The sequence below is a fragment of the Cupressus sempervirens genome, chromosome 1, assembly GCF_028749045.1.
Source record: "Cupressus sempervirens isolate cs-2001-9-10 chromosome 1, ASM2874904v1, whole genome shotgun sequence".
Taxonomy (NCBI): Eukaryota; Viridiplantae; Streptophyta; class Pinopsida; order Cupressales; family Cupressaceae; genus Cupressus; species Cupressus sempervirens.
In genome coordinates, this window is record NC_143118.1 from 581,658,024 (window position 1) to 581,668,258 (window position 10,235).

The window sequence follows — 10,235 nt, forward strand, 5'->3', positions numbered from 1 at the left end:
TACCATTCTACCAATCTCCTCATTCCTCAAACTCTTGTCATTGCAAATGTTGATCTTGATTTGATCCCTGATCCTTGTTTGCTCGTTAGAATAATAACCCTTGCACTCTTTAGAAAATCTATAGTTAATGTAACTTTGCAAATTCAACAAAATTGTGGTACAAAGATTTCAACCTTACCATTGAATCATTTTTCAAAATGCCTATATGGGTACGACTTCCTATTCCCCCTCTTCATCTTTGGCATGATTCAATTCTTTAGACTTTAGGTGATTTTCTAATGGTGGACTCAGAATCCTCTGATATATTGCATTCTACTTATGCTCAAATTCTTTTTGATATCGATATTTCAAAAGGTCTTTCGATGGACATTAAGCTATTTAGTCTTATTGGTTCCTAGATCCAGTCTCTACACTCTACAATACTATAATCATGACACATATGGTAGGAACTACAATGCTTTGCGTCTCTTTTTCTTTTGAGTATTTGACAATGAAATAATCTATAATACTAATAATTTGGGTCTTGTCTGAAATCTATCTTTCTCAACTATATGGAATACCAAATTTTCCTCCTATCTAAATTTATTTTTTCTTTTGTAGAAGATGCTCTTGGTAGAATGAATATTAGAAAGAATGTGGCTGGCAGTAGTTTTTGTGACAACTTGGTGATACATTTTTGTTCAAGTGTAATTTGTCAGTAATTCCACCACTCCTACACCATTGCAAAACATTCGGCTAATAATAGTGGCACTTACTCACACGAATGCTAAGTAGTGCTCTAATTTATCTTGCTTTCAAAGTTGGCTAAAAATAAAGACACCCACTATTTTTTTTCCTAAGCTGGGGCCACGTAGCCAAATATAGAAGCTTAGAAGCATGTGGATCACATTTCAGAACCAATAGATATGCATGATCCCCAGTTGTACATTCTCTGAATTTTAGTGCAAATTTGCTTCCTTCCAAATTAGGCCAAGGATGGCTGTAAATTTTATTACTTTACAAGTTCAATAATTCCAATGTTTTTTTTTATATAAATTTTAATATTTTAAGTAGGGTAGATATTTTGTCTTAAGTGTTTATAAAAAGATTTTTTTTCCCCAAATTCCATTCTGAAGACAACGATTCATTTAATTTTTCTTTGTGTCGTTCATAATTAAAATGGAGTAACTTCGATGATTCTTATGCAATTTGCCTTCCAAGCCTGCGATGAAGATGAGAGCTTTTCAATTATGCATATTTGTATATTGCCTTTAGTACCAATACCATGTTTGTATACTGCAAAAACAAGACAACGCAAAGAAGTTGATTTTTTTAAAATTCAATTACAAACCTTCTGGTTGGCTCCTGACAAACTTAGGAAGAGGTCAATGGGAGACAATTAGGAAGGACCATTGTTAAGTAGATGATGAAGCTGGGAAATGGAATTAGCAGCAATAATTTCTTTGCCCTTGAGGTGAAGCATGCAAGGTTTCACATTCTCAAACTTCTCGGCCATTCCCATTTTGAAATCAAACTCAACATTGATGGATTTGGCTAATTGACCAAGCTTGTGAGCCTATCATTGAAACAATCTTCTATCGCTGCCCACTACCAAGTGAAACCTAAACAACAAACAAAATGAAACAAAAGGAAGCGAGAAATCTAATAGGTCGAGATTAAGAGAAAGAAAAGAAAGAAGTAGAAAAGAAAAAATATTCCCAAGCTCTCCATAATTTGATGTCTACTATCTTGTGTAAAATGAGGTTGAACAATTCAAAATACATTATCAAGGGATTGAATAAGAGGAGTTAATGGAGAAATGTGAATAGATGTTACCTCTGTTATAGGGCTTTTGAACTTTCTGCATCTTGGGGTTTGTTGATCTTGTGGAATTCCTGAACCAAAGGATATGTACGAGCACACATAGTAATGGAATGATGGTAGTTTCTAAAATAGTAGATAGATTATTAGTTCTCAAGGATTGGGTGAGAACAAAGATGACAACAACTATCCAGGCAGTTTGTTCGATTGCCCGGATGCCTGAGTTCCTTCAACATGGATGGCCACGACTTGTCAGTCCTACTAGGCCGTACAATTAACATGTGTGGATGCGTAGTCATGCAATTTTGCTTTATCATTTTCAGTTTCCCCTGAGTTGGCATAAACATGTGAAATTATTCTCCTTGTTTATCCAATCATGTCATCATTTTTCTTTTTTCTTTTTACTTTAAATTTAGGTTTTTAAAAAAATGTTTTCATGTTTCTTCTTTCAAATAAATGTCGAAAACTATTCTTTTTTCTTATCTAATTATTTCACTATTTTTAAATTTCAATTAAATTTAATATTATAATTTTTTTCAAAATTATTTTATATATGAGTAAAATTTATTTTAGTTTAGTCAATTATGTTGCTCTTTTTAAATTTCAATTGGATTTTTTTAATTTTACTTTTATTTATAAATATAAGAAAATAATCTTTTATTGTAACCAATTGTGTCACTATTATTAAGTTTCAATTGTAAGTTTTTAAGAGAATAAATGTGGAAAATTATTCTTTAACTTTAACCAATCACATCACTATTTCTCAATTTTCATTCAAGTTTTGTGAAGTGGATATATTTAGAAAATGTCTTTTTGTTTAGCTAGTCATGACTCTATTTTTGAATTTGAGTTTAGTTTAGTTTAGCTTTTCTTCATCTCCCCATGTCTCCAATCAAGATGTGAAATTGTTCTTTTGGTTTAGTCTCATTATTTTTTTGCTTTTCACTTTCACTTTCAATTTTAGTTTAGTGGATAATGTGGAAAATTGATCTTTAAGATTATTGTCATGTCATTGGTTTTCGATTTCAATTTTAATTTCAATTTCAATTTAGTAGATAATGTGAATTTTTTTTCTTTAAGATTAGCTAGTCATGTCATTGGTTTTCAATTTCAATTTTAGTTTAGTGGATAATGTGAGAAATTGCTCTTCTAGATTAGCAATTTATGGTCCCATGCAACTGCTAATATTGTTGCTAATCATTTTAATATTTTTTTTAAAAATAAAAATGGGACCGCATGAGAACATGGTGTTAGTGTTTTTCAATTTAACTTCTAGGATATATTTTTAATTTCTCCCTCTTAATAAACATCTCAAATAATTCTAATTTATTGTATTTGTTGTACCAATACCATTGCATTCACTGGCATACAATTATCAATTACTTTCTACCAGTGATAAGATGTTATTTAGAATATTGTGTATAATAATTAATCATCTTTTGTATTACAAAATTTAATTATAGTCTATTTTATATAATTATATCAACAATTACTCATTATTTTTTATCAACTTTTAGATATTTTACATTATATTTTAGCATAAATGATCAAAACTTCTACTTTCTTAATTATTTGAATTAAAAACCATGAATTATTAGAACAAAACAATAACTAAACAAAATTCTCATGTAATACTTATATATTTATAAAATTGTTGCCCGATTATAAAATTCTTTCAATTTTATAAGCCTTGGCTAATTTTTGAAACTTGCCCGATTTTAAGCTTTAAATTGGCCATTTTATTTCTGAATTTTTGTGAGTCTCTAAACTTCCATGTCCCTGGCTCGTTCCCAACTCCACACAACACTTGAAATTTATAAAGTCTGGCTTCTAAGCTCCAACTTATCACAGGTTAATGTTGTGACCCGAATTATGTATTTTCAAGTCTATCATTAACCATTCTTGATAACTCTCAAATTGCGCTTTTTGGAGTAGGTTAATTAACCTCTCCAAAAACGTGTATTCATTAACCTCTTTGAGACAGTTATTAACCTTTGGAGTTTCTCTCTCTCACCATTAACTTTTGAGTCTTGAATGCACTCTTTGGCATAATCGCTAACTGGCTGGTTATTAAAAGAAGCCAAATGCATCTCATGAGAGAGGAAGCCTATAATGGTAAAAGGAAAGAATAAGAGTATGCTGCTGGAGCCATATCATAGACTGAAGCTTCGTCTTAGAGCTAGCTTGGGTTTTTGAATAAGAAAGGCTGTGAGTATAATAGCTCAAGTTTTGTGGAAGCATGACCACTATCAAACAAAAGAGATCCTTTATTCACCACCAGCAAAGAAGAAGCAAAGATATAAAACAACTAGAGCTATCTAGCTGATCGCAATAACCTATCAATACATAGTGCAGGCATTTCAACAATGGTGTTATTGCTCATACTTCAACAAATATATTTATAGAAAAACCTTTAGTTGAAGACAACAGGTTAAGTGCAGCATGAGAAGGTCAGTGTAATGCATCATCTTGGTGCATGTACAGTCGGAGCACAAGAAAATGGATCACTTTTTCAAATCCACGTAACATAATATTCTCGCCTATAACACCATATTTTGAGCATAAACAAGGCATGTTACCAAGTTTCGCCATTTTCTCTCCAATATTAATCCCAATGGACTGCTCAATGAATTGCTGATCAGAAACTAGAATGTGCAGCAGAGTGGGAGGTGATTTAAGTTGTATAAAATATGGGGAAGTTTCATAACGACTTAAACTAAACTCTCCTACTATTGGCGTTAGTGAAATAAGATCATTCACATAATAAAATAATATTGAAGCTCTTATTAAAGTGGACATTTCATATTCATCGGGGTTTCAACCTAGGGCTGCACGCCACTCTCCCACTACACCAAGTTAACGGAAACTATTTCAAGTTTCGAGCTTTATAAAAGAGCACATTGTCCTCTCCACATGAGTAATGGACATGATCATATAGAAACCATCTCGTATATCAGCCTGGGTGAAAATAAACGCCTTCCACTTCCCATTGGATTGTTGTCCATTTATTTGTTAATGAGACCACATGGTAATGCGTTCATAGTGGATTTGCAAAATGCTATGACATGCACAAAGGAGTGCATTATTCTCTTCATGCTAGCCGAGTAAAGACAGTTTAAGAAAACAAAACTGAACCTGCAGTTTATCAAAGCATTTATATGCCGCCATGTCCACTCTATCACCAATTCAAATACACCAAGGTGAATAAACTTGTTGGTTGTTATCTAGCCTCACAACAGACATTTTTGTGCTTGTGTCGTGCATTAGCATTTATGATGTAGGAGCATCTTGCATGGGAAAATTATTGACAAAAAAAAAAAAAAATTGTGGAGGAGAGAGAAAGTGATAAAAATTAGAGGAGAAATAATAAAAAAATTAAAAGGGGAAAAAAGGAGAAAAGAAAGGAAAAGGGGATTTCTATTTTCGAGGTGTATAGGTGGCATAATAGAAAAAAATAAAAAATAAATGGTTGTCATTCCATTTATCGAGGTGTGGGTAGAATTCTAGAAAGTTGTGGATATTGTAGAAGGTTATGGAAGTTGTAGAAGGTTGTGGATATTGTATAGGAGGAATTCTAGAAGGTTGTGGATAAGTCATGCATTGGGTGGTAAGTGCCTATTTAAGCAATGCATATGAGCATTTCTAATCAAGCTCGAGGAGTAGAAGCTCGAGGAGTAGAAGCTCGAGGAGTGGAAGCTTGAGAAGGAGAAGCTCAAGAAGGAGAAACTCGAGAAGGAGGAGCTCGAGAAGTAGAAGCTGTGGAAGGTGAAAGCTTTGGAAGGAAAAGCTTCAAGGTGAGAAAGTTGGAAGGTGTGAAAGAGAAGGAGGAAGTGAAGAGTGAGTTTTCTTGAGTATATGGATAGAGCGCCGAATGTGAGGCAGTTTACAGTAAGATTGTGATGGAGTTGTGAGTGTGTAGACAGAGCGCCGAATGTGAGGTAGTTTACACTTGGATCTTGGATAAAGTTGGAAAAGAGCTAGTGACTGCGGTTTAGAAACAAGGAGGTTTCTTGGTGGCTTGCAAGCACAAGTTGATATCTCGGAGTTTTCTACCAGAGTGTGGATCTGGACTAGCTTGGGTTTGGATTGGATCTTGAGAGATCTTGCAGACATGTTATTGTAATTGCTTTTGGATTTTCAAGTATAATAAAATTGTTTGAAAAATTTTGTCATCTTGTTGTCTTCATATTGTTGCATTCTTGGTTGTGAGTTGGTAAGGCTGGTGTGGCCCTTTGTCAGTGGTATCAGAGCGTACCTTCGTCAATTTGGACATTCTTCCTAAGGATTTCCTATGGTTCATATCCAAACATTTTATGAGTAGTGACAATCATGAGAGAGCTTGGAGGTTTGAAATAAATGATAACATTGGTACCATGGCCCGATTGGTGGAAGGTGGTTGTCCAATTCAATAATATTTTTATCTAAATAAGTGGGAGAAAAGCATGATAGGACTGCGGCTTCGAAATGATGAGAGCCTTGAATCAAAGAAGACTCTACTAGTTCATTTCTAGATCCATGGACAAGTTGTGAAGGATATAAAATATTTGAGATTACTCTTGACTTGTTTGACGTAATGCCTAAATAGAAAGGTGGTGAATGTGAACAGAACATATAGAGCGTTTGCAAAGTGTTCGACAAAATGAAATACTTGTTCTTGACCTGTAGATTTGAAAGCTTCACGCACTAAGTTATTCAAATTCGGATCAGCATCCTTATTTTCTTTGGCAATCAGCAATCTACATATAGGCTAGAGCATTATTAACGTCATGCAGATTTGTGAATAAATTATAATTCGGGCATGATCGAATTCTTGTGAAGACATGGTAATCTTCAGTCCAATGTAATAAGGTCTATTGGTTGAATAATCAATTTCTTACTTTGAAGCTAGAAATAAAGAGTGCAGTGCGAGGTTGAAGGCATCTAGCATATTTGATAAAGAAAGATTGATAATCAATCATGAAGTACAAGTATCAAAGGCCGAATTATGCTCTTGTTTTAAGAAGTGCGCTTCTAGATATCGGCGATACCATCTTAGGAAGTGTCTACCTTCAAGACTTCTGGTCATCTCTTGTGAATGAAGAAAGGAACTCATTAGCCAGAAAGATATTAGAAAGTGGCTTGGCTCGAGCAGGCAGATATCCCATTTCAGCACAGTGCCCAGACTTGGCATTGGAATGCATGAAGGCTTACCATCCAAATACTAGAGAAGTTATTTCATCAAACAATAAATTAATTGTCCATCTAGATCTTGACTCTATTGCTAGTTTTTTTCGATTGCCTACTCGGATGCAATATGCTAGCATCAATCTGAGAACTGCCCAAGAGTATTTTACTGCAAATCAAACTCAATGTCTAAACACCATTACCCGGTCATGGTTCTCGCAACCAAGAAAAGGGAAATCTCAATTAGGAAAATCCATTCATAGGTCGCTGTTAAAAGAAGATGTGGCAAACATGGTGACCCTACGAAGCAGGATCATTGGTCTTCGAGACTCACACGAGTTTGAAGGTTGGATGTTCCTGTTTATCAACATGATTTGTGAAGGAAAACAACATATTGATTGGGCTGAAATTATCAATGACTCGCTACATAGACAACTCATGGGACTTCAAGAAAATGACTACTTTTATATGGCTTCATACCTTTTCTATGCCATCGCAAGCACCAAAGGTTGGCCAAGACTTAACTGGCAGGGCGTTTATGATGACACAACTATCATTTATAATCATCTTCCTCAAATTCAATATGATAATAGCCTGCACCATTTTAGAAGAGTGAATGACGCATTCACCATGCTAACTGTAAGGGAAATTCAAGGAAACATCGGACCCAAAATTTCACCGGAAGCAGCAATGAAAGTACAAGAATATGGAAGTGTTTTCATACAATTCTCGAAGTTTACTTATATCAGGTTAGTTTCCTATGATGGGTGTCCGTTGATTCTACCTAGATTTGTTGATGATAAACTGGTCTTAATTGAAATGTGCAGGCAAATTAGTCAAATCAATAAACTTTGTAGGAATAGGAGGATAGATGAAATAACTTTTCCTATCAGCATCAGATATTATAGTTGTGATACTGCATCAGATGCTAGGAACATTGAGAGATCTATTGCCACGATAAATTTGCATCCATACACGATGCATTTCCCTTATGACAGTAAGGGTTATGCAGTGAATGAGTTGAAGTTAAATTCCAGTCTTGGTCACTTCTCGAATCTAGAAGACTTTTGAGAGGACTATGAAAATGATTTTGAAGTTAGGAAGAGAGATTGGATGCGGTTTACAGTATGACAAGTGATAGACTTCAAGTTGGACATTGATGTGATAGGTGTTGATGACGATGAGGTTTCTTTGATTGATCCTTACTATTATGAGAAAATTGAATTGCTAGATCTCCCTCCTATTGATTGGTTAATTCCAGAGTTAAAAAGATTGAAGGAGAGGAGTGCCTTTGTTCTTAAAAGGACAAGAGACTGGATCAGTAAAGTCAAAGTTGAAAAAGCAATTGAAAGGAGAAATAATATAGGGGAATCATCTCAGAGGGAAATAGAAGAAACTTCTAGTGAGAAGATACAACAACTAGATATAGGTGCTCTAGATCAAGATGAAGATTTGAATCAGCCAGATAAGTTTATAGTTAAAAGAAAAAGGACAAGAATGAAAGGTAAAATGAATCAAGAAGGGAATAAATCCAATGAAAAAGATCAAAGAACTACTCAAATTGCTGAATCACATGTCCTTGTTACATCCCCTCATGATGTAGTAATTCCTCATTTGAGTCCTCTCCTCCTGATATGCCAGTAATAGACATCACGCAGTTAGATAACCCATTATCTAATTCAGAAGACTTAATGATGGTTGCTGAAAATATAACAAGTGATGTACTAGCTTCAAAAATTAAGCATTCATGGTTCCAGAATAGTCTTTAGAAGAGGAAGAAAGTTGTTCAAATGATCCCACCTCCGTTTGATGTGATCTCCAGTATTCTTCAGAAACCTCCTAAGGTGAAAAAGACCAAGGTGATGTCCAAGTTAGCTATTGATGAAACTTCAGGCAACTTGTGTGTGGAATTAGCCAAGCCTATAATTGAAAAGAGTATTGATGAAGCATCTGAATCAGATTTCATCCTAGAAAAGGTTGATCTTGGTCCTTCTAATGTGGAAAGAGAGTTTCAGAATTTTGAAGTGATTGCTGCTCAGATGTTGCAAAGGGTGAAGGAAGAGAAAAGAGCCAAGGAGCAACTCAAGGAACAAGTTTAGATGATGGTAGCTTATATTAATTCAATCAGCAATTCTTCTAATGCCCAAGCCATGGTCACTCCGCTGATTTTAGTAGGTCCTGATGGTATTTTAGATCATACTATTGTTGAAAGAATCGACAAACACAAGTCACATAGTATGATGATCGAAACTTGGATAAAAAGGATGATAGAGGATGCTTCAAAACTTATAACTGGAGTAAAGGAGATATATGGACAAGCCATCACACAGATACAGGAAATTTCTAAAGAGCTAGAAAATAGCAAGGAACAAAAATCCACCTGGCAAAAAGTAGCTGATGAATTAAAAGAAATGGCCAAGTTAGATATGAGCACCCTACTTCTTGAGAAAATTATTACTGATTCAAATGACAACCAAACACGTATCTGGAGTAAAAGTATTGGTTGGAAAGTGATAAACATCAGTAAAGGGATCACTGAGTTTGAAAAGCTAATAGCTTCTTTGGAGCAGCTGAAAACAAAAGGTACAAATGAATTAATCTCTACTATAACAGGTGGGGAGCCAGTAAGTGACCTTCAACATATTGATTGTCAATTTCTCCTTGATTCTTTTAGTACTCAGATTCATTTAGAAATAAAGAACAGTGTATCAGATGCTGAAACTATGATGAAGCTCAACCTAGTTGCAGTCACTCTAGGAGATTATAACATTTCAGCCTATCAACAAGAGTTAGAAGAAATTCAAGATAGATACTTCACAACCAAACTCAGGATGGAAAATATGTTCATTCCGAACTATGAATCAATGATGATCATCCTAGATACTTACAGGGCTTTCTGGGATAGATCAATTATGTATGGGTAGATAGAGTTAGTAGCTACAAGGATCAGTGATTGTATATGTAAACATCTTTAGGAACTCTAGCTAAAGTTTTGTTTTTGCAAGTTTCCTTGTATAGGTTAATTTTCTTGAAGTTAATTAACCTTCCAAAATTACGTATTTTGGAGGTGGTTATTAACCACGAAGAGGTAGTTATTAACCTCTATGTCTATATAAGGACACCTTTTGGCTTTGTAAAGGGACTTTTTGGTTGGAAAAATAAGGGAACACTATGCTGAAATTTTGATCTAGGGATAAATTTTGGAAAGTATGTACACTTTTTATCTCTGAATTGAAAAATCTCTATTGCTTTCTTGGTGCAAGGAAATGAAA

General features: G+C 34.5%; 1 long non-coding RNA gene across 1 annotated transcript; it reads right to left on the reverse strand.

Annotated features, from left to right (window-relative positions):
- Nucleotides 1-1,276: 1,276 nt before the first annotated feature.
- Nucleotides 1,277-1,949, reverse strand: LOC149578754 (uncharacterized). The gene is made up of 2 exons (XR_016357460.1): nucleotides 1,816-1,949; nucleotides 1,277-1,601 (listed from the first exon to the last, which is right to left on the reverse strand). It is a non-coding gene; the product is annotated as an uncharacterized LOC149578754 (long non-coding RNA).
- Nucleotides 1,950-10,235: the final 8,286 nt, after the last annotated feature.